The sequence below is a fragment of the Plecotus auritus genome (genome assembly GCF_963455305.1).
Source record: "Plecotus auritus genome assembly, chromosome: X".
Taxonomy (NCBI): domain Eukaryota; kingdom Metazoa; phylum Chordata; class Mammalia; order Chiroptera; family Vespertilionidae; genus Plecotus; species Plecotus auritus.
In genome coordinates, this window is record NC_137784.1 from 72671044 (window position 1) to 72695159 (window position 24116).

The window sequence follows — 24116 nt, forward strand, 5'->3', positions numbered from 1 at the left end:
CCCGAGTGCACGAATTTTCGTGCACCGGGCCTCTAGTAGAAAATAAATGAATAGGTACTGAAATGACTCTGATTTTTATACAGCATAATATTATCATTTGATCTAGCTTAAAACTCATATCTAAAATAATCTTTCAGTTAAGACATTAAAATGATGTAATTGATGAGCAAGTTTCTTTCATAGTCTAGATAAGAGACTGATTCCAAATTGGACTTTGTAAATGAATACCTAAAGTTTCTTCCAGAATATGGGCTCTTGTTTCCAACTGTAATTCTTAGAGATAAAAGTAAATATTAGCATTAATTGGAGGGGAGGCAATCGGGGTGCAGTTACAATGTTAGAGGGAAACAAAAGCTTTGCTGTATAAATGCTGTGGAACTATTTCTCTGCATCCAGCCAAGGAGTAGAAGAATACAGACTCTGATTATGGTAGTAAAGAAAGATATGCACAATAGTTGATATCAAACAGGCAAAGGTCCATCTATTTTAAAGAAGGAATTCTAGTAATTATCCCAGCAGGAAGACCAATTAGTAAACTAATTATTGCTGTTCAAGGTATGTTTCTATCTCCAAAGCAGTTATTTGCTAAATAAGGCTACCTCTCTTAATTGATGGTGAAATCATTTGGTTTTGGTGTGTCTTTCACAACCTGTGAGATATATGTTTGTGGAAAGCATTTGCTTTCATCTACTGACTTAAGACATAGGACCCAGAGCACACCCCACCTTTGGTAATGGAAACTAAACCAAAAACTCTTTTTTAAATCCTTACCCCTGGATATTTTTCCATTGATTTCTAGAAAGAGTGGAAGGGAGGGAGGATGGGGAGAGAAAGAAACATTGATGTGAGAGAGACGCATCTATTGGTTGCCTCCCACATGCGCCCTGACCCCAAAATTTTTATAAATATGATAATTTGTCTTCTTTTTTGCTAAGAATATTAGCTTATTTTGACCTTTGGTCTTTGTTCCTTAATAGGCACACATTTTTTTTACTTTTTAGCTGGCCAATAAGTAGTAAAATGTGTTCTACTCGTAATAAGTAGTTAAACTATTTTCAAAACTTGAAAGTCATAAATTTGACATGGACATATGAACACCGAGGTTATATCTACTTAGATTAATTTCAAAAAGAAAAACAAAGCATGTTGAAATGAATGGGGACTAGAAAAGTTGACACATTGAAAAGTCCAATGGATTGTTTTTATAGCATCAATGTCATGTGCCTTTTTTTAACATGGATCTTAAAACAATGTCTGTGTGCCCTCTCCCCCCACACCTCTCCAATATACAGACACAGAGTAGAATTTGGGGTACTTCTCCCATGTTGCAGCATGATGAAGGACAATTTCTGTTTGATAGCCTGTTTAGTCATATTAGAAAGATGTTTAGAAGACTTGCTAAGAATTATAGTTGTAGTACTTCTCAATCATAACTTGTTTAAAAAATGTAAGGATATCATTGTTAAGAAGACCTGATTATGTGTCCTTATGCTGTAAGTAACAAGCTATGTGACTGTAGGTAAGTCATTTATCTTACCTAGCTATTTGTTTATTTACTTGTTTATTCATTTGGTATAAGAAGGGATTATACTACTGACCTCTAAGAACATTATCTTCTTTATTAGTCTATGAGTCATGGTCAAATTTCAGAGAGAGAAGTCAAGTATGTATATGTACTGGCTTCACTTTGTGTGCAGCTTGAGTACAAGGAAATAATTTGTCATAGATCATTCTCATTGTAAATAAGTTGACATTCTGAAGTCTGGTTTTGTGTGCATTTAACTTCTTAAGAACCTACTAAGATTGAGATTGGAGCTTTCAAAACAGGTAACCAGCTGCTACCCTGTGTCCTGGCCAGCCATTGTCATCTCTCTGACAGAATACTACTGCTACCACTTATGTCTACAAATCTTTATTGACTGGCTCACATAAGAACTAGGCATGCTGCCGAAACCGGTTTGGCTCAGTGGATAGAGCGTCGGCCTGCGGACTGAAAGGTCCCGGGTTCGATTCCGGTCAAGGGCATGTACCTTGGTTGCGGGCACATCCTCAGTGGAAGGTGTGCAGAAGGCAGCTGATCGATGTTTCTCTCTCATCGATGTTTCTAGCTCTCTATCCCTCTCCCTTCCTCTCTGTGAAATATCAATAAAATATATTTAAAAAAAAAAAAAAAAAAAAAGAACTAGGCATGCCATTCTTCAGCTGTTTTGAACTTGGGTTGGTCATATAACCTCTCTGGGTATTGGTTTCCACATCTGCAAAATATGGATGATAATTCCTGCCATGTCTTCCTCACCACTGTGTGAAAACACCATGTAACCCATGCTATGCAGATGAAGAATATTATTAGCCATTCTTTATCCATCCATTCGATTCTTATATATTGAGAACCAACTTGATTTTGGTAGTGCTTTAGTTTAGAGATAAAAATAAGAGAATAGTCTCTCTCTGTACATAGAGGGAGACAAACAAGTAAATGCAATATAATTTGATAGGTGCTGCCATAGGAATATGTCAGGGCACTATAATAATACTAAGGAGGAATTGCCTCACTCTGCCTGAGTTGGCCAGGGAAGCCTTCATAGAGAAAGTGACATTTGGGCAGAGTCTGGAAAAATCCATAGCAATTTGACAAGCAGACTTTGACAAGCAGATTTAAGGGTTTTACACCTGACCTATAAGCCGAACACTCCTAAATCAACATCATCAACTTCAGTCAATCATGTGTGCCTACCATGTTCCTGTTTCGTAGTGAGCTTAAAGTGATTTCACGCTCCCAGTGGAGGGAAAACCCCTGAAAGAGAGACAAAAATTGTAATCGCCAGAAGTTCCCATTTTCTGAGTGCTTTGTGTGTTTGGCCTCAGGAGTCTTAGCGCTAAAAGCATATTGGACTGTAGATGGAAGCAATAAAATACTGGTAGTGCTGAGAAGAAAATAATAAGCATTCTGATTCATGTGCTACCAAAAATTACTTCCAAATGAGCTCAGAGTTTCATTTTGGAAGATCTATTTGGCATGTGTAGCATAAACAAAATGCACATACCAAAAAATCTTCCTTAAAGAGATATCCTGGAAAGGATGGGGGAAATGAAATTAAATAGGGGATTGACATTATGGATTAAAGACCTTTTTCAAAATAATCACATTCTAATTAATGAAAGTAAGATTGGGTACTCTCCTTGAGATGCTGCTCTATTAATTATTCACATGATTAATATTGTTCAACTAATGATATGAAAGATATTCAAGATGAATGTCCTATATATTGGCATGAAGATTATGTAATTTGAAATATTTCTCAATTCAGAGTTAAGTCTCTCCAGTTAGCTTCTCTGAGATCATTGGAGTTGAAAACACTACTTATAATATAAGCAATATTAAGAATCACTAAATTTAGATTGAATATTTTGTGGAAGGAAATAAAATTCCATATTTATGTAATGTCTAGACATCTTTTTTGCTATTCTTCTTTATGCTTTAAGAAATAGTTGATTGCACAATCTTTCTTCTTTTGAGATATTTTGAATAGAATATTTGAACTCTGAATCTTCTGTGTTGTGCCACCATGCAGTGTATTTAGGCATAAAAATTAATTTCAGCTGTTGAGATAGTGTTCAAGGCAAGTATTGTGTTTTAATAACTTTCATGGATCCAAATAAATTATAGAAAGTATTTTTTTTCTGTTTTAAATCTGTCAGTTTCCTGCTGCTTCTGTGTGTTTTTGTTTTGTTTTTAAAGAACAATATGTTACCTAGGCACTCAATAAATATTTGTTGTGTGTATGTTCTCATTCTATATCTCAACACTAGAAATATAGGAAAAAGGCTTTATAGAATTAAATTCATTGAAATAACTTAAGAAGAGCATGTTATCATTACTATTAGTCATGCTTGAAGATTTCCCCTCAACTAAATAGGTATCTGCTACTGTTCATTTGATAAACTTTAATATTTTTTTAATCAGGACGTTTCTTTAACAATTTTTGAACAGCTCTTAGAGGACTGTTAAAGTGACTGAGTGTTAGGAGACTAACTGCTATCTATAAATCATGGTGTTTTATGCCATCATTCCAGTCTTGCTGCTTCTGCCTCCTGAATACCATTTCCTCCAAGTCACAGATGCGATTTCAGTTCTGGGCCTCCATCTCTTAGCTGGACTATTACAACGATGTCCTGACCGGTATCGGTGTCCACTTCTCTGAACATTTCTAATTTGGGATCCATTCACCACATTTTATATTCAGAGTGAGATCAACCAAAGAACTTGTATGTATATATGCATAGCCCATGGACACAGTCAATAGAGAGGTGAAGGCCTAGGGTGGGGCGGGAGGCTGGGTGGAGGGGGGGAATGGGGGGCATCTATAATACTGTCAACAATAAAAATAAATTTAAAACAATTAAAAACAAAACTGACAAAATAGCATTAATTTCATGACTTAAAATTCTTTAATGACTTCCCTGTGGCCTCAGGATAAAATCTAAATTGTTTAAAATTGAGATGGTTTACAAAATCAAAAGAACTGTGGTTACTTAAGGCCAGACCATCTGAGGTTGGCTGAATAAGCCATAATCACTCCGCATGGGCTCTCCTCCCAGACTGGGACAAGTCAGGTTTGGAAAGTGGAAGCCACAGAACAACACCACAGCAAGCGCCCAAGAGGACTGGAGCCACTTAGAATAGAGAGAAACTTTGGGAGTGCAGTATCAAAATTAAATGAAGTCTCCGAGGCAAATGTGTGATTGTCACTATGCCTTAATTGCTCCCCTAGCTAGTATGGCATGGGGAGTTATGACAACCAAGGTCACTTTAATTCTCAGCGATGTGCTTCCTTCCATCTTAAGTAATTGTTCTTTTAAAATGGAAACTAGTCTGAGAGCTCCTTGTGTTGGCCTATGGAGATACTTAATTTTGAGAAACTCTCATCTTTCTCTAGCCATCTTCCTCTTTATAAGGCCTCAATCATGTCCAAATCAAAATAATAATTGGAAAGCCAAAGGGAGCATCTGCATTTAGTTAGACTCAAAAGACTAAATTGGTAATATACAGAACATTTTCTTCATTCATTAAATGCAGTTTGCTTTTAAAGAAATTAGGATGAATTTTTGCATCAAAAGATTGCATATGTAATTCCTGATCTAAGAGGATGAAGCTATTTTGACACGTTTTAAACCTTCAATTCACAAAGCACTTGACATTTAAAGGAAACTTTAGTGCAATATTATAAAAAGTGTGGACACACATAAGAAACCAAATATATTCTTTAACAAAGAAGAGACTTAATCAATCATATAAACTCTGTTATCTAGAATTCCATCATCCAAAATCTCTATTAGATGCCTCATAAATTGATACATCTCTGCTTGGCCAATGAAATGGTAATTAATATTATGACGATGCCCAGGAGAAACTGCAAAGACCCTGATGCGCCTATTGAATAGTACAGCTTTATTTATAAGGTAAATGTCTCCCGGGCTCATCACCTGTGATAACAATAATCCAAATGTCCCAAATCATCTCTCCTACACCCCCACTGGCAGGACTTGAGCTCCTGCAAAGTGTCAGCTCCCAGAAGTACATCTGAAGTCCTCTCTTGTGGGCTCAAAAACGTGTCAACTATGAAAATATGTCACCTCCTGATATTTTCCCACAAGAATTTGAGCACCTGCTGTTCTAGGGTGATGAGAATATAACATTGAACAAAACAGACAAAGCCCTGCCTTCCTGTTTCTTTGTTGCTCCAGCTCCCCTTTGCTGAATGCCTTTTGCCAACAGAGTTGCTTGCTTGGCCCTCAGTGGAAGCACCTACGCCTGAGCTGAGGTTGCAGCCTCCTACTACTTCAATTTTGCCACCAACCCTCACAGTACCATAATGGGGTTACACACAGTGCAGAAGGAGCCATGTTTCACAGGACCCTTCATAAAAACAGTTCATCTCCCTTCTCCCTGATCCCTTTCTCCTTGGAGGCTTAAAAAAATCTTTTTTCAAGTCCTAGAGACCTGAAGGAGATCCTAAGACCATAAACCCCACCATTGCTCCCCTTCCTCTAATTTGTTCAGGCACCTAGGCATGCATCTTCCTTTTCTTAGAAGCCAGGGATAAGTAAAATACCAGCCTAAATCCTTTCATGCAAATAGAGCCCCTAAGGGCCCACCAACTCCCTCTACTTAATCACACACACACACACAATTCCCTTTGAGCTCAGCTGGGACCACCCAGGCTACATAGCCTTAGGTTTATTTTCATCTATTGCAAATCTTTAAAAATAGGCAATCCATGAAAACATATAGGGTAAGTCTATTAAGCAGAATACTGGACCAGAATGCCTCATTCCCAAGCTGTGCCAGAGAATAGACTTTACTGTATGATACAGACACTAGAGGCCCGATGCACGAAGATTCATGCAAGAATGGGCCTTCCTTCCCCTGGCTGCTGGCACTGCCTTTCCACTCCAGCCCGGAGCCGCCTTTCCGCCTTCCCATGCTGCCTAGAGGCCCGGAGTGGCTGGGGTGGTCCGGAATGCCTGCGTCGTCACCATGGTGAAGACGCAAGCGTCCTGCCCCCGGCCACTCGGCACCTGCATATGCAAATTAACCCGCCATCTTTGTTGGGTTAATTTGCATAGTCACTCCCGATTGGCTGGTGGGTGTCGCGAAGGTACAGTCAATTACCATGTTACTCTTTTATTAGGTAGATCATTGGATTCTTCTTGAGAAAAAGATCTCACCTATCAACTCTTGTATTCTGTGTGACTGTTTACTTTGGGTCACAAGTAGATGTCCTATTTTTCTGATGTTATTGTTCCTTGTCTAAAAAAAGCTAAATATTGTAAGAAACTAAAACAATACATAATACTGGCATACATGGTTTAAAGAAAACCCAAATTGCCAACATGATAGGAGTGCCTACTGGTATAAACAGTTTTTAACTATGTATACATTTTTAGGTTAATATTATAAAATTGGAAAGTATCATAAATGTTTCTAAAAATATTTCTAAAAGTTGTCAGAATTGTTTATGGCAAGCTGAATATTGCTCTTTAAAAATATATGATAAAAAATGAAAGAATGAAAATATACGACAATTTGGTGTTCAATGGTGAGGTGCTAGATAATTGCCAGCAAACCACTTTCTTTTCAATTGGCCCGTACATTTCTGTTAATTAATATAATTGTCTGAAAGATGTTTTCTAAATAAATAAATAAATGGCAGTGTAATAGTTAACACTGAAAATATTAACAAAATCACTTCAATGCCTACTTTCTTATTAAGATCTAGTAAGAACTGGAACCAAGAAACAAAATGCAGTATCTTTAGTTCTAGCAACAATACCTTAAATAGGATTTTTCAAGGAAGGAAGTGTTCCCTATAAATAAGTTGTTATTGACTTATCTCCAAACCCCAGGAAGTCGAAAAATTAGAAGATAAGCAGTAGGATATACAAGCTGACCTTTCCCAGTGGCCTTGAGATTGGCCAAAGCTATTGATTGTTATCCAAACCTGCCTGTTACAACCTGAGCAGGAAGATCCCAGAGGCTAATGCTATTAGTACCTGCTCTCAGCTTGCTGAACTCTTCTTCATTCTGCTTCATCCTCATTTGTTTGTCCATGTGCTAACCAATCTTTTATCAGAAAAGATGCCCTGACCCCTGTACAAGGGAGTAGGAGGCAGGACTCTCCCTGGAGCCCTACCCCTGGAGCTCCTCTTGCCTGCTGTGCCCACTCCCTCTCCCCTTACCCTCCCTTCTTCTCCAGTTGCTTTACCAACTTACTCAAGTCACTTCATCTAAGAAGCCCTCTCTAATGCTCCCATTTTGACCTAGAAACCTTTCTGCATGCTTTCATACCTCCATCCTAGCACAGTTTACCATGTAATGAGTTTATCTTCATATCCTCCGTGATCAACACTATAATTAGCCTATTCTGGGTCAAGCACCGTGCTAATCACTAAGGACATATAGGAATGACTTAATAAATTAATAAAACAGTGAATGAATTAAATGATCAAAGATGAAAAAATCAAAACGTTGGCTTCCAGAGCTCACATTCTTGTGGGAAAGGCTGTCAAAGGAACAAATACTGATAATGACATATGCTACATATATACAAAGAGCTTGTGAGCATGGAGGAGAGAGGCATTTATTCTTCTGGATTTAAGGAAGGCTTTATTTTTTATTTTTTTATTTCTTTATTGATTAAGGTGTTACATATGTGTCATTATCCCCCCATCCTCCCCACTCATGCCCTCATCCCCCTGGTGTCTGTGTCCATTGGTTAAGCTTATATACATGCATACAAGTCCTTTGGTTGATCTCTCCGCCTTACCCCCACCCTCCCGTACCTTCCCTGAAGATTTAACAAAGATAATAGTATTATTTAAAATCAGTATCCTAAATATGTAGATATGTTTTTCTCTCTGTGAACCAAATTTCAAAGTCATAGAATACAGCCTCTTAAATGTGTGTTCCTTAGATCTGAAAGATGTTCTAATCCTGATGAAACAGTCCCTATTTTTCCTTATATATCTGTTTTGATTTTCTTTTTTTTTACTTTTTAATTGAATTTATTGGAGTTGCATTGGTTAATAAAATAGGTTTCAGGTGCACAATTCTATAATATATCATCTGTATATTGTATTGTGGGTGCACTACCCCAAGTTGATTGCATTTCCTGCAAGTGTTTACTCTCACAATAATCAGAATTTCCTGATATTCTTGATGGGGCTTGTGGGCAAATCAGAGATTGCACAGTATTCCTGAAAAGCCAGGAAATAGAACATACATCCATTCAAATGTTGGCATTTTGAAGTGGAAAATGTTCGAAGCTCATTATTCTTTAAGATCTTATGAATTCTGTGTTCAAATTAATAGATTACTCAATATGATGGTTTACCTGAAATTATTTTTTAATTTTATTAATAGTGCACAAAAGAACAAAACTTTTATATACTGGACATGGAATAATTTGAAGTAGCATATAATTTGTTTTTGCTCAATTGTCTTTAGTCTATGAGTTAAAAACACCTAAAGTTTCATATACATTAGAGACATAAACGCAACAGTGATTAGGAAGAGCAAGACAGATGATTAACTGAAATGTGGATAGAATAATAGATATAACTGTAGGGACTAATAAAATATGTAGATTGGAGATAAAGGTTGATGTCCCCAACCAATTGGAAACTTTATTTTGAAGGTTATTTTAAGTGTTAGAAGGCATCCTTCTTCATCAGATGTCATCTACCAGGAACTACTTGGCCATGTATGTGTACCTTAGTTTAAAATACAAGATTTGGCCCGAGCCAGTTTGGCTCAGTGGCTAGAGCGTTGGCCTGCAGACCAAAGGGTCCCGGGTTTGATTTGGGTCAAGGGCACATACCTTTTGTTGCAGGCTCCTCCCTGGCCCAGGCCCTGGTCGGGGCTCATGCAGAAGGCAACCAATCAATGTGTTTCTCTCACATGGATGTTTCTCTCTGTCTTTCCCTCTCTCTTCTACTCTCCCTAAAAATCAATGGAAAAATATCCTTGGGTGAGGATTAACAACAAAACAAGATTTATAAATAAAAAATCAATTTAAGATTGTCTCTTTAATATATCATAATCACGTGGTTGTTCACTCATACTACATTACAAGTCTAAAGCATATAATACTTTCATAGAAATATACTTCTTTTTATATTTGAGAATCATTTAGACAATATATATTTTTAGGTAACCCTTTAGGTAGCAGATTTTAATATATAGGCCAAATTAACTTATAACTGTTACTACAGCTGTTTGTGTCTGTAGATATCGTTGTTCAAATATTTTTATGAGCACCTGCAAATAATTGCTTTAACTTTGCTTTTAAGTGGACTAGCATGTTTTGGCATGTGCTCTTTCTCATAGTCTATCAGGATGCTTTTGGCTTTCAAGTCACAGAAAGTATAACCAAAATTAGCTTGAAAATATGGTTTTATTCTCACATCGCAAGAAGTAAGGCAGTAACAAAATTGGTTAATTCAGTAGCTTAGTATGTTGGCATGTTGTCTCATGGTTGCAAAATGATTGCAATTGTTCCAGGCATCACATGCAAATATAATGATATCTAATTAACAAAAGCTTTTTTTATCAAGCCGAAAAATGTTTCCAGAAGCTCCTGGGCAGATATTTCCTTCAAATTCTATTGTCCAGATCAGATCACATTCCAGTCTCCAAACTATCACAATCAAGGATAATCTTAGACCAATCATGATTCACCTCTGGGGCTGGGGCTGGGGCTGGGCCTGGGCCTGCGCCCCTTCCCTGAGCACGTGACTGTGCAGAGTGAACAGCCAACCAGTCTAGGGCTCTGCCAGCAATTGATGTGGGATGGATTAAGGCAGGCAACTAACAGTTTCTGTAAAATAGACAGCACAAAGGTACATCGCTGCTTGGCATTGTTTGAATTGTCAAAAGTTCCAAATTGGCAAAATACAAATGAATAAGATGTATTTGTGAAATGTACTGGTATTCATTTAAATAGTTTTAAAAAATATTGGGGAATAGGAGTGTAAATAAAAAGCATTATTTGTTTATTTTCAAGTTATCCTTTCCTGTTTGTTTTCTGTCTTTAGCTGGAATGTACTTATCTGGGAAAGCTCTGCTTTTCTAGTTTGCTTGCCTGCTTCTTCTCATTAATTTATTCCACAAATGTTTATTGAGTGCCCACTAAATTAGGCCCTGTTCTAACCATTGGGACTGTTTAATTTACTAAAATTTCTGCCCTCATGGAGCTTAATTTGTGATGGGGAAAGTGAAATAATAAACTATAAACATAATTAGGAAAATTATATGTTAAAAATGTGTCAAGTAGAATGAATGGCCATATGACAATGTCTGAAAGGTTTAACTATTAATTATAAAGTTCCTTGTACAATCAGTATTTTAAGTTAAGGTTTAGATTTTAGCATTATAGCTTTTTCCTTAAATACATGAGCCACTGAGTTTTCCTCTTTAGAAGATATCACTAATTACAATGAGATGATCTGCATATAAACTGTAACTATTTCATAAGTTGTGTACCCTTATGTAGTGGAGGAGAAGTAAAAATGAACTCTGTCCCAGTTGAGAGAGTCTTGCCAAGGGCTTTATCATTTCAGTGGAATCATTGTAATATTATCCTCTGGCGTAAGGAGGGTATACAGAGATCTATACCTAGAGCCAATGCACATTGACTACTTTTAGACACAGGTCAAATTCAAAAACTAAAAGAGGAAGTTCATGAGAAAATGGCTATCCTTTTCCCAGTATTATTTCTAAAGCCATGGCACTTGTCCTTATTAATTAACACCAGTCCCTTTTCAAGAGAAAACAAACAAGAGCAAAACAGTACTTCAGACAAATACTAATTCAACCTCAGTGCCTGCTTCTTTCCCAAGGATAACTCAGATGCCTTATTTTGGAAGATAGACATCAATATTCCAAAATGAGTTTCTAGACAGGAAGAGCTGATAAAAGATGGCATATATAACAAAGCATGTAGTGGAGTAAAAGCATATTTTTAGTGCCAAATATATGAAAAATTATAAGGAATTTACAAAGATAGTTCATCTTGGATTCCATTTACCCTGGTCCTTGTTCTCTGCTAGCTGTCATCTAGTTGATCTGATAAACTAATCAGTACTCATGTGTCACTCACTCTTTGCTACATACATGCCATGTAAATTCAGGATAATAACTTCTAGCAGAGCAATTCTACTGACAAGAACTTCTTGCAGTGTGGCTAGCTGCTCAAGGAGATATTTGGGGGAAAGGCAGCCTTTCTTGTACCTCTGGAGGAGCATCATGTGCTTGGCTACCTAGTCTTCCTGGGTCTAGGATATCTTTTTCCCATCAAGAACATTCCACAACTTAACCTGTCTGTTGTGATCTCATAATCCAGCTTTATGATGTTGGCTTTTCCGATGGGCATCCTATGGTAATGGCCTCCCCCATGATAAAGGTCACGGACCAGCCATCCTGTGACCCAGGGCCCAAATCCAGCCTGCCCTCTGCCTTTGTAAATAAGTTGTATTGGCGCACAGCCATGCTCATCTATTTATGCCTTGTCTGTGGCTGCTTTCACTCTAAAATAGCAGTGCTGAGTAGTGGAGATGGAGTCCATATGACCCATAAGCCTAAAATATTCACTGTCTGGCCCTTTACAAAAAGAACTTGCGGACTTTTACCATAGAGCATGCAAACAAGGTGGCAAGGAGAGATTCTGACTGGGAAGTTATAGAAATCATACAGTCTCTTGCTTTTTAACTTTCCAATGCAGTCTTTCCTTAAGAGGGTATAGCTTTGGAGAAGATGTAGTATCATCTTGGCTGTTGATTTCCTCTTTCCTTTCCAGGTGACAGTCACTTCTCTATATATTATCCTTGAGGCAAAAATATTGTACTCCTCTGGCATGTTACACAAGATGCCTGCAGGAGCTGAACCCAGGCTTAGTGCGTGAAACCCAAGTCATGCTTAGCCAGTAGTCTTGACCTCACTTATACATCCCTGGAGACAAAAAGACATGTAATGCCTATACTAGTATTATGTTAGTAACACAGTGTACGCTTTATAGTCCACATTTCGCCCCCCCCCCCCACCTTATAGTATGAGACACACATAGCCTCATCAGGGAACAATCCTTTGTCATAATGAGGCCAAGATTTCTTGGTTTTGATTTTCTGTAGAAATCTCCCTTCAGTCTATTTCTTTGGATCCCCATCCTTCCATCTTAAATGTGAGCATTACGAAGGGTCTACCCTTGGTCCTACAAAATTCTTGCTGGGCAATTTATATCTATTCTTATGGTTTCTACTCTTTTGTGATTTGTGAGTTTATACTTCAGTTCTAGACTTCAGTTTATTCTTTGTTGGATGCCTTTAACTAGATTTCCCACAACTGTGTCAAACTTCAACATATTGAAAATGGAACCCATTACATCTTTTCCCAATTTCCTCCCATATTCTCTGCATTGGTTAATGGCACAACTTGATATCTTCTTCTTCCTCACCATTCACATCTGTTCAATCTCAAATTCATGTTGATTCTGCCTGAAACAGCCTCACTTTGTCTGCCCGAGTTGGGGTATTTGCTGTCCCCCTGGACTTCTGAAATAATCTGTTCAGTCATCTGATTTCAGGCTTAGCATCCTCTCAGCTGTCTTTCCACCACCACCAGATATTTCTTTCCAAATCACAGATCTCATTTGGGAAACCTACTCTCCCAGAGACCTTTTATGGCCTCCCATGAGTGACAAAGTCTAAAGTAGCATTTGGAAACCATTGCCACTCTTAACTACCCCCAACTACTTTCTTTTTTCTCTACTTGATATGCAATCATGCTCACAATCTTCCTTTTACTGGTGATATAATTTTCATCCTTTAAGATTCCATTCAGTGGCTACTTTCTGCATTATGACTTTCCTAATACCTCCTCCCCCAACTCCAGGGAAAATTAATTGCTACCTATTCCGTATGCTTATATCACACATTATTAACGTGGTGCTGTAACACCCACTCATTACAATTATGGATGTGCAGACCTACTGTCTTGTTTAAGCGGTGCATTCCTATAGAGTATATGTATTTCACTTGTCTTTGAGTTTTTATCACACAGCAGAGTATGTGGCACATAGAAGTAGCCAGCAAATAGTTATTGATCAGTCACCATATTTGTAACTAGTAATCATACTTCTCCTGTGCAGAAAATCTAAGAATAAATGGCCTTGTATTAAATGTTTCAAAGCTCTCTGGCTGCTGTCTCTCCTCCTTCCCTACTCTCTCTACCAGTTTTTCAAAAACCTTTCATTATTTTAATGACTCCTTTGACTTTTCATCAACATCGATTCAGCAAATATTTGACTAAAGTACTTAAACTTGTCTACATTTACATCACTCTAAATTGTGAAATCCCAAAATGAACTCTCTTTTCCATGTGTAACTCTTAGGTAGTGGTTTCAGTGGTACAGGAAGTCCCTGTGGTGTGCATCCCAATACACAGCCTGCCATTTGTCAGCATCACTTTGTGATTTACTATTCCCTTGAGACTGACTATGACCCCTTAGATCTTTATTATTTATTCCCCTGCTTATGTCTCTAGGATTTTTTTCTCTTTATGATAAAAATCTTTAGAGAAGGACTCTTCTTCAAACATATACCTGATCTTTCCACCTTCTCTAAGTCTTGCCATCTTCAAAGACTCTTTGAAGAGAGGAAAAAGTTTCAATTTCTCTCTAGGGGAACTGCTGCAATTTATTTATTTATTTATTAATATCCTCACCTGAGGATATTTTTTCCATTGATTTTTAGAGAGAGTAGAAGAGAGGGAGGGGGTGAAATAAAGAGAGAGGAAGAGTGAGAGAGACACATTGATTGGTTGTCTCCTGGACATAGCCTGACTGGAGCCACGGAGCGAACCTGCAACAGAAGTATGTGCCCTTGACCAGGAATTGAACCCGTTACTCTTCAGTGCGTGGGCCAACACTCTAACCATCGAGCAACACTGGTCAGGGTGAGCTGCTGCACTTTAAAAGATGAGAAATACTCATACATGGTGTAAAAGCTAGTCACATTTAATTTGTTAAGTATATTATTGCATCATCATTTGCCTTTGTAAGTACTTAAGTATACTAGTAAACACTTCAATATCCAGAAAATAACATTGCATTGTACTTGAGAATCTATGAGTCAAAGAGGCATTCTACAGAAGTTCACATTGAAAGAAGTCAAATCTAAGACATGGCGTTTATTATTGCAAAGTTTTGTACAGGAAATAAAATCTGGTTTGTCCATAAACTCCCTAAATCCCTTTGTAAGCTATTTGTCCAACATGTCAAGCCTAATGGCAAAATCCCTCTATACCAATAAATAAGGCAACTTAAGCGGAAGATTCATGATGAAGCCAAAAAAACCCTCTATAAATAATGGCACAGTACCCAGGGAGGAAGGAGGTAAAGGAGAGGGCAGTAGATCATTAGCATAGTAAGAAAAGGATATTCCCATCAGTAAGTAAGCAATGATATTTGACCAAATCTAGGTCATGATCAAGGATATAATCACAAGTGAGATAGGTTTTACATTGCAGAATGTAGCCGCAATGCTCACATACAGATGGAATGGCTTGCTTCCCAGAATGCAATCACCACTATATAACAACATCCTTATTATTTCTAGTTTTGAAAAGGAGATCTTAAAGCAGAATATCTCCAGTTCCAACCTCTATCCCATTCAAACCCAATTTTGCAGTGATCCACATAATATGGTATGCAGGTATTTTCACAGATGAACTCTTTCTGGCTATAGCAACCCAGATTTGTGGTATTAAGAGAGACATGAAATTGTATATTCATTTTATTTATACTGTTTTATAAATGAATGACTCAAATACATATACCTATACAGCCAAAATATCCCAGAATAGAAACTGAGGGTTAGCTGTCTTGCACAGCTCAGGTTCCTGGCATGTTTTCCCAACCTGTTAGCAGCTAACTAGCAAATCTTTCAACACATTTCTAGAGAAAGCACTTTCATAATTTCACTTGGTTCCACCACTTTGCCATTCTTTCTATAAAGTTATTTTTAATTGTCAGACTTTCTTTTCTTAGATTTCAGATTCAGGCACTATTATTTTGCCTTCTGGAAATATGGAACATACCTGATAAGCTTTATTTTTTAAGTAACCATCCAGTTCATGTCCATGGATATAGTTATATCCCTTAGCCCCATGTTCCCTCAGGTTATTTATCCATATTTTGTTCATAGTTTGGCATTTCCCAAACTTTTAGCACTTCTCTTATTCTTATCAGACTTCTTTTTCAGGTTTTCATAAATCCCTTCAACAGAGGAAGGTTCAGATTTGTGAGGCCTGCATTTATACATTTTGGGTGGAACCATTTTTTTTTTAAAGAATATAAAAATATCTTTCTACTAGAGGCCCAGTGCATGAAATTTGTGCACTGGTAGGATCCCTAGGCCGGGCCAGCAATCAGGGCTGATCAGATTCCCCACTTCCTCTTCTCCTTCCCTTGCCGCCGGCCCGCATGCCACCACTGTGTGGTTCCCCCTGCCTCCCTGCCTCCTCCTTGCCTAGCTCCTTCAGTGCACCGCCGCCACTGCTGGTTGCCCACCATGTTTCCCGCTGCCCCCTGATGGTCAGTGCACATCATAGCAAGCGATCGCACTGCTGGTCTCCTGGTCGAACTCCTGAGGGGACACTTTGCATATTAGCCTTTTATATAGATAGATTGCAAAATTTATAGACATATGGCCCAGTGAGCACTGTGCCAGTGCCCCTTCCATGCAAGTGAGAAGTCCTGACGCTTTGCTTTGTTAGCTTCATGGTAAATCTGTCTCTGCCACTAGAGTTGTTCTGCTCATAAATTAAACACAGCTCTTTTTAAAAAGGGCCAACCTGAATAGACACTTCTCCAAAGTGAACATACAGATGGCCAATAGATATATGAATAAATGCTCTAGGTCACTAATCATCTGAGAGATGCAAATTAAAACCACAATGAAGTGTCACCTCACACCTGCCAAAATGGCTATCATCAATAAATCAACAAACAACAAGTGCTGATGAGGATGTGGAGAAAAGAATATCCTCATGCACTGGTTGGAATGCAGACTGGCACAGCCACTGTGGGAAACAGTATGGAGTTTCCTCAAAAAATTAAAAATGGAACTCCCATTTGACCCAGCGATTCCAATTCTGAAAATATATTCTAAGAAACCTGAAGCACTAATTCGAAAGAATATATGCGCCCCTATGTACATACCAGCACAATTTACAATAGCTAAAATCTGGAAACAGCCCAAGTGTCCATCAGTAAATGATTGTATAAAAAAGCTGTGGCACATTTACACAATGGAATACTATGCTGCTGTAAAAATGAAGGAAATCTTTCCTTTTGTGACAGCATGGATGGACCTAGAGAGTATTTTGCTAAGTGAAATAAGTCAGTCAGAGAAAGATAAATACCATATGATCTCACTTATATGTGGAATCTAATGAACAAAATAAACTAACAGCATAGAAACAGGTATGGATACATTGAACAGACTGACAGCTGTCAGAGAGGAGAGAGTGGGGGGACTGGATGAAAGAAGGTGAAAGGGCTGGCCAAAAAATATATGCATAACCCATAGAGACAACAGTGTGGTGAGGGACAGAGGGAAGGGAGGAGCTGGTCGGAGATGGGCAAAGGGGGAGAAAATGGGGATACTGTAATAGTGTCAACAATAAAAATTAAGTTAAAAAATAATAAAATTTAAAAAGTCCAACTGTCAAAAAAGGATAAATGTTATCATATGTGCAAAGCTAGTATTTACACTAAATTAATATTCACTGCCTTCAATAATTAAGAAATAGTTATTGCATGTCTCCTTTGTATAGGTGCTATATCCGGTTTATACTTAAGATCCCTTATCTGAATATAATACACTTACACACACACACACACACACACACACACACACACACACACACACGTGCAGCGTACTAAACCAACACAGCACCTGCTCTTTCAGAGGCTGTTTAACTTAGCCAAGACTGAAGCAAAAATACATAAAAGAAATATATGGATGTCTGAATGCATGTTAAATATTTAACAGACATATAGAAAACATGAGTGCATCTTGTAGTGATGGTTAGTGAAGCAGTCCTTAGGGTCTCCAATTTAATCTCAGGGAGGAGAGCTGTAAGTTGTGCTATCTTCTAACTAATGAAACTGACATTTCCCTTACCAACAACACAGCATGGACCACTGTGACCTCTAGGGGTCGTGTTGCCAATTTTTTCCCATGCATCATCAGTGCTTCCTTTTTTACTTGTATTGTTTGTCTTCTACTAGTTGTTTAGTGTTATATGTATTTCTCTACATATGAGAATTACTCTGATTGTTCACATAAGCTCAATAAAGGGAAAGGTGCTATCCCATAATTACTGGAAAGACATCTTGCTGTCAATATCCTGGCAGGTAGGCTAACAACTCATCAAATAATCACTTTCTACTTAGAAGAGTGCAGAGTTCTGGCTGGCAATCAACGTGGCTTTGTGAAAAGCAAATTGAGCAAAACCATTTTAACTTACTTCTATGAAAGAATTGGTGCCATCTAGTCCAAAATAAAGAAATCTCTCTTCGTTTGCTAAGATTTTTATCCCCCCCATGTGACATTCATTCTTTTTTTTAAATTTTTTTCTTTATTGATTAAGGTATTACATATGTATCCTTATACCCCCATTAACCCCACCACTCATGTCCTCATCCCCCTAGTGACTGTGTCCATTGGTTAGGCACCACTCATGTCCTCATCCCCCTAGTGACTGTGTCCATTGGTTAGGCACCACTCATGTCCTCATCCCCCTAGTGACTGTGTCCATTGGTTAGGCTTATATGCATGCATACAAGTCCTTTGGCTGATCTCTCCGCCTTACCCCCACCCTCCCCTACCTTCCTTCTGAGGTTGACGGTCTAATCCAGGGGTCCTCAAACTACAGCCCGCGGGCCACATGCGGCCTGCCGAGGACATTTATCCAGCCCGCTGGGTGCCACTCACTGCCTGTCCTGCTTAGCAGTCGACTCGTCCCGGGCCCGCAGTGCGCATAGGAATTTGTTCATAGGTTTTTTTTTAAACTATAGTCCGGCCCCCCAACGGTCTGAGGGACAGTGACTGGCCCCCTGTTTAAAAAGTTTGAGGACCCCTGGATGCTTCTCTGTCTCTGGATCTGTTTTTGTTCATCAGTTTATATTGTTCATTATATTCCACAAATGAGTGAGATCATGTGATATTTATCTTTCTCTGACTGGCTTATTTCACTTAGCATAATGCTCTCCAGTTCCATCCATGCTGTTGCAAATGGTAAGAATTCCTTCTTTTTTACCACAGCTTAGTATTCCATTGTGTAGATGTACCAGTTTTTTAATCCACTCATCGGCTGATGGGCACTTAGGCTGTTTCCAAATCTTAGCTATGGTAAATTGTGCTGCTATGAACATAGGGGTGCATATATCCTTTCTAATTGGTGTTTCTAGTGTTTTGGGATTTTTAGTTTTTTGACGGAACTCCGTACTGTTCTCCACAGTGGGTGCACCAGTCTGCATTCCCACCAGCAGTGCACAAGGGTTCCTTTTTCTCCGCATCCTCACCAGCACTTGTCGTTTGTTGATTTGTTGATGATAGCCATTCTGACAGGTGTGAGATGGTACCACATTGTCATTTTGATTTGCATCTCTCGGATGATTAGTGACTTTGAGCATGTTTTCATATGTTTCTTGGCCTTCCTTATGTCTTCTTTCGAAAAGTATCTATTTAGGTCTGTTGCCCATTTTTTGATTGGATTGTTTATCTTCTTTTTGTTAAGTTGTATGAGTTCCCTGGAAATGTTGGAGATCAAACCCTTATCGGTGATAACATTGGCAAATATGTTCTCCCATGCAGTGGGTTTTCTTGTTTTGTTGATGGTTTCTTTTTCTGTGCAAAAGCTTTTTATTTTGATGTACTAGTAGTCCCACTTGTTTATTTTCTCTTTGGTTTCCATTGCCCTAGGAGCAGTATCGGTGAAGAAATTGGTTCGGCATATGTCTGCGATTTTGCTGCCTATGTGGTCTTGTAGGATTTTTATGGTTTCCTGTCTTATGTTTGTCCTTTATCCATTTTGAGTTTATTTTTGTGTATGGTGTAAGTTGGTGGTCTAGTTTCATTTTTTTTGCTTGTATCTGTCCAATTTTCCCAACACCATTTATTAAAGAGGCTCTTTTGACTCCATTGTATGCTCTTGCCTCCTTTGTCAAATATTAATTGAGCATAGTGGTTTGGGTCGATATCTGGATTCTCTATTCTATTCCATTAGTCTATATGTCTGTTCTTGTGCCAGTGCCAGGCAGTTTTGAGAACAGTGGCTTTGTAATACAGCTTGATATCTGGTATTGAGATCCCTCCTACTTTGTTCTTTCTCAGGATTGCTGCAGCTATTCAGGGTCTTTTTTTATTCCAGATGAATTTTTTGGAGAGTTCGTTCTAGATCTGTGAAATATGCCATTGGTATTTTAATGGGAAGTGCATTGAATCTATAGATTGCTTTGGGTAGTATGGACATTTTAATGATGTTGACTCTACCAATCCATGAACACGGTATGCTCTTCCATCTGTTTATGTCTTCCTCTGTCTCTTTTTTCAGTGTCCTGTAGTTTTCCGAGTACAGTTCTTTTACCTCCTTAGTTAAGTTTATTCCTAGGTATCTTAATTTTTTGGGTGCGATGGTAAATGGGATTGTTTTTTTAGTCTCTCTTTCTGTAAGTTCACTATTGGTGTATAGAAATGCCATAGATTTCTTGGCATTAATTTTGTATCCTGCTACATTGCCGAATTCATTTATTAAGTGTAACAATTTTTTGATGGAGTCTTTTGGGTTTTCTATATACAGTATCATGTCATCTGTGAATAATGACAGTTTTATGTCTTCTTTTCCAATTTGGATACCTTTTATTTCTTCTTCTTGTCTAATTATTATGGCTAGCACTTCCAGAACTATGTTGAACAGGAGGGGTGAAAGTGGGCATCCCTGTCTCATTCCTATTCTTAGGTGAACTGGTTTTAGTTTTTGCCCATTGAGTATGATGTTGGCTGTAGGTTTGTCATATAAGGCTTTTATTATGTTGAGGTATGATCCCTCTATTCCCACTTTGCTGAGAGTTTTTATCAAGAAAGGGTGTTGGATTTTGTGAAATGCTTTTTCTGCATCAATTGATATGACTATGTGATTTTTATTTCTCAGTTTGTTTATGTGAGGATATTGTACCATCCTTGCATCCCTGGGATAAATCCTACTTGGTCATGGTGTATGATCTTTCTGATGTAATGCTGGATCTAATTTGCTAGAATTTTGTTGAGGATTTTGGCATCTATGTTCATGAGGGATAGTGGCCTGTAATTCTCTTTCTTTGTGTTGTCTTTATCTGCTTTTGGAATTATGGTAATGCTGGCTTCCTTCATAGAATGAGCTTTGAAGTGTTCCTTCCTCTTGAATTTTTTGGAATAGTCTGAGGAGGATAGGTTTTATTTTTTATTTTTTATTTTTTAATTAATTTCTTTATTGATTAAGGTATCACATATTTGTCCTCATCCCCCCATTCCCATCCCAAACCCCTCCCCACGCATGCCCCCACCCCCCTTTTGTCCGTGACCACTGGTTAGGCTTATATGCATGCATACAAGTCCTTTGGTTGATCTCTCCCCATTACCCCCACCCTCCCCTACCTTCCCTCTGAGGTTTGACAGTCTGATCGATGCTTCCCTGTCTCCGGTTCTGTTTTTATTCATCAGTTTGTGTTGTTCATTATTTCCCCTAGATGAGTGAGATCATGTGATACTAGAAATACACTTATAAGAACCGAAAATGAGACAAGCAATAATGGTTATGCTGAGAGGCAAATGAATCAGTCTGTAGTGAGTTTCTTTCTTGGCCAACAGTTCTTTTGAGTCCCAATTTCGATGTCAAATAGTTCCTTATGTGTACATGTCAGCAATGATATTTCAGTTCTGGATGGTGGACAAATGGTGGTAATGCAGGTCCGACCCTCTCTGGTTTGGTCCTGGGCAACCTGCAGCGATGCACAGCTGCTGACTGCTAGTATGGTAAGGCATCGTCAGCGTCTTCCATCTCTGGACTGTTTCTGTTCTGTCTTCATGGCTGGAGAAGTCCTGTCAATTCCTCTCTGTTGCAGGAATCCACATGGTCTTGGAGTTGTTTTCTGAAAATATACAAACATATTCTCAACCAAAAGTTAATAAAGGAATCTTTTCTATAAATTTGACTTGGGATCCTTTTTCATTTTTTGCCCAAACGATTTTCCTTTGGCTTGTTTTGACACCATGTGTGTTTTTCATGGGTGTTTTGCTGTTAGCATTTCTGTTCATGCTGAGGTTGAAGCCTCGTGGTGGCTGGTACCATGGATCTGTGTCTCGCCCAGTGGGGTGAGCTGGGCCCTCCCTGGAGAAGAAACCTGGGTTCCCCAAGATATGTGATTAGTGCCGGGCCCCCGCCAGCAGGCAAGGGGATCCCAAGGCAGGTGCTGGGCATGAAGGCCATGGGGGCATAGGCTACCAAAGAGACAGAACTGAACCTCACATCACCCTGCTTGGCCCCAGAGGATGGCTGGTTAGCCAGAGATGGGTAAGATTCCTCAGGGAAGGAACAACCTAAGATAGGCACAGTCTCAGAGGGGCCATCAGGAGAGAACTTGGGGGTCAACAGAGGTGGGGCACAGACCCTCACCCCCCCAACTTTGCAGGGGCCTGAACCTTCACCCCTTCTGAGGGATGTCTCCTGCCCCCATGGCTGCTTCGCCTCCCATGCCCAGCTCAAATCGGGACCCAAGTAACAGACAGAGACTTGGCCAACAGCAGCTGCCCTCTCACTGCAACAAGACTTGTTTGAGTTGTCTTGTACCCATGGTGTGGGGAAGTGGGTTTTTGATATCTAAATCCAGCCTAGCACCAGGAATGCTCAGGGCCTACTCAAGAAGGCAAATAATCCTTTCCACTAATATTTACAGGGTAAAATAAGATTGTTGTTAGAGTATTAAATTTGACAGTGAAATAGTAGTTAAGTTCTCAGACTAATTTAAATTGGCTAAGTGAAATAAGCGAATATTCTAGAAAAATTAATGGTACTGGACAAAAAACTGTTCCTAAAGTGTTAACTAAAATTTTTATTGGTAGTTCATCTCATGGTAAAATTGCGTAACATGTAATGAACCTAAAGCAGTCATATTTTAGTGCAAAAAATTAAAATTTAAAAGCTATCAAGACTACATTATAAAATTTCCAAAAGCCTCGTAATATTTAAATCAAAAAAGAGGGGATAATAGAAGAATATCATGTAAGGAAAAATATCCTGTAAGTAAATTACATCTAGGAGGATAGGTTTTAGTTCTTCCTTGAATATTTGGTAAAACTCCCCTGTAAAACTGTCTGGCCCTGGGTTTTTGTTTGCTGGAAGCTTTTTGATGACTGCTTCAATTTCTTCCATAGTTATCAGCCTATTGAGATTTTTAGATTCTTCCTGATTGAGTTTTGGAAGGTTGTACTTTTCAAGGAATATGTCCATTTCCTCCAGGTGTAACATTCATTCTTAATGATGATTTGTAAAAAACAGGATCTAGATTTTAGACTAGAATATTATTTCAACTGACAGTAAGACAGTGCTCCAGGTGAATGAGTGGGAAATTGACTAAAAGAGGACAAACACTCTAGTGCTTCTTTGGATGATTCTTAAATGCCAGGAATGCAAAAGCCATGTCTGTAATGCTCATTGGTGATCTCCTAGGAACTAGAACAGTATGTGACAATACATGGTAGAAACTCAATGAATGAATGAATGTTCCTGGTTCTCAATGACAGTACAAGTCACTGGATATGAATAAGGCTACATTTATCTTAGCTTTTCTGCTTCGTTGGCCTCTTCCTGCTTTCCCTGTCTCTCCCATCACCTACAACAGGGGTGGGGAACCTTTTTTCTTCCAAGGGCCATTTGGATATTTATAACATAATTTGCAGGCCATACAAAATTATCAACTTAAAAATTAGCCTGCTATATTTGGTCAAACATTTAATTAACTTACCCTAATGCTATGGCAGGGCCAGACCAAGTGATTTCGAGGGCCTTATACAGCCTGTGGGCCCAATGTTCCCCATCCCTGACTTAGAGGAAGGAAAAAGTATCAATGGCAGTATGTCCAGAAGGATGTATAACACTTCATTAAAAAATATTTCTTTTGGGTATTCCCTCAGCAATAAGATCAAGTTCAGTTAGGAATTAGATCTTTTCAGGGGTACTAAATCTTTGCAATTTGAGAGTGGATTTGATTTTTGAAAACAGCTAAAAGTGATATTGAGCCAAGATTTATTAATAAGATGTACAACCAAACTGGGTAACAAAATCTCTTGTCAAAAATATTGTGAATCTGGGCCCTAGCCAGTTAGCTCCGTTGGTTAGAGCTGTGTCCTGATGTGCCAATGAATCAACCAATGAATGGATAATAAGTGGAACAACAAAATGATCTCTCTCTCTCTCTCTCTCTCTCTCCCTCTCCAATAGATAAATTTTAAAAATATTG

At 38.5% G+C, this 24116-nt stretch overlaps 1 protein-coding gene across 1 annotated transcript in view; it reads left to right on the top strand.

Moving 5' to 3' along the window:
* Positions 1-24116, top strand: part of DIAPH2 (diaphanous related formin 2) — a 1007470-nt gene that overhangs the window by 753604 nt on the left and 229750 nt on the right. The gene's annotated exons all lie outside the window — the stretch shown is intronic.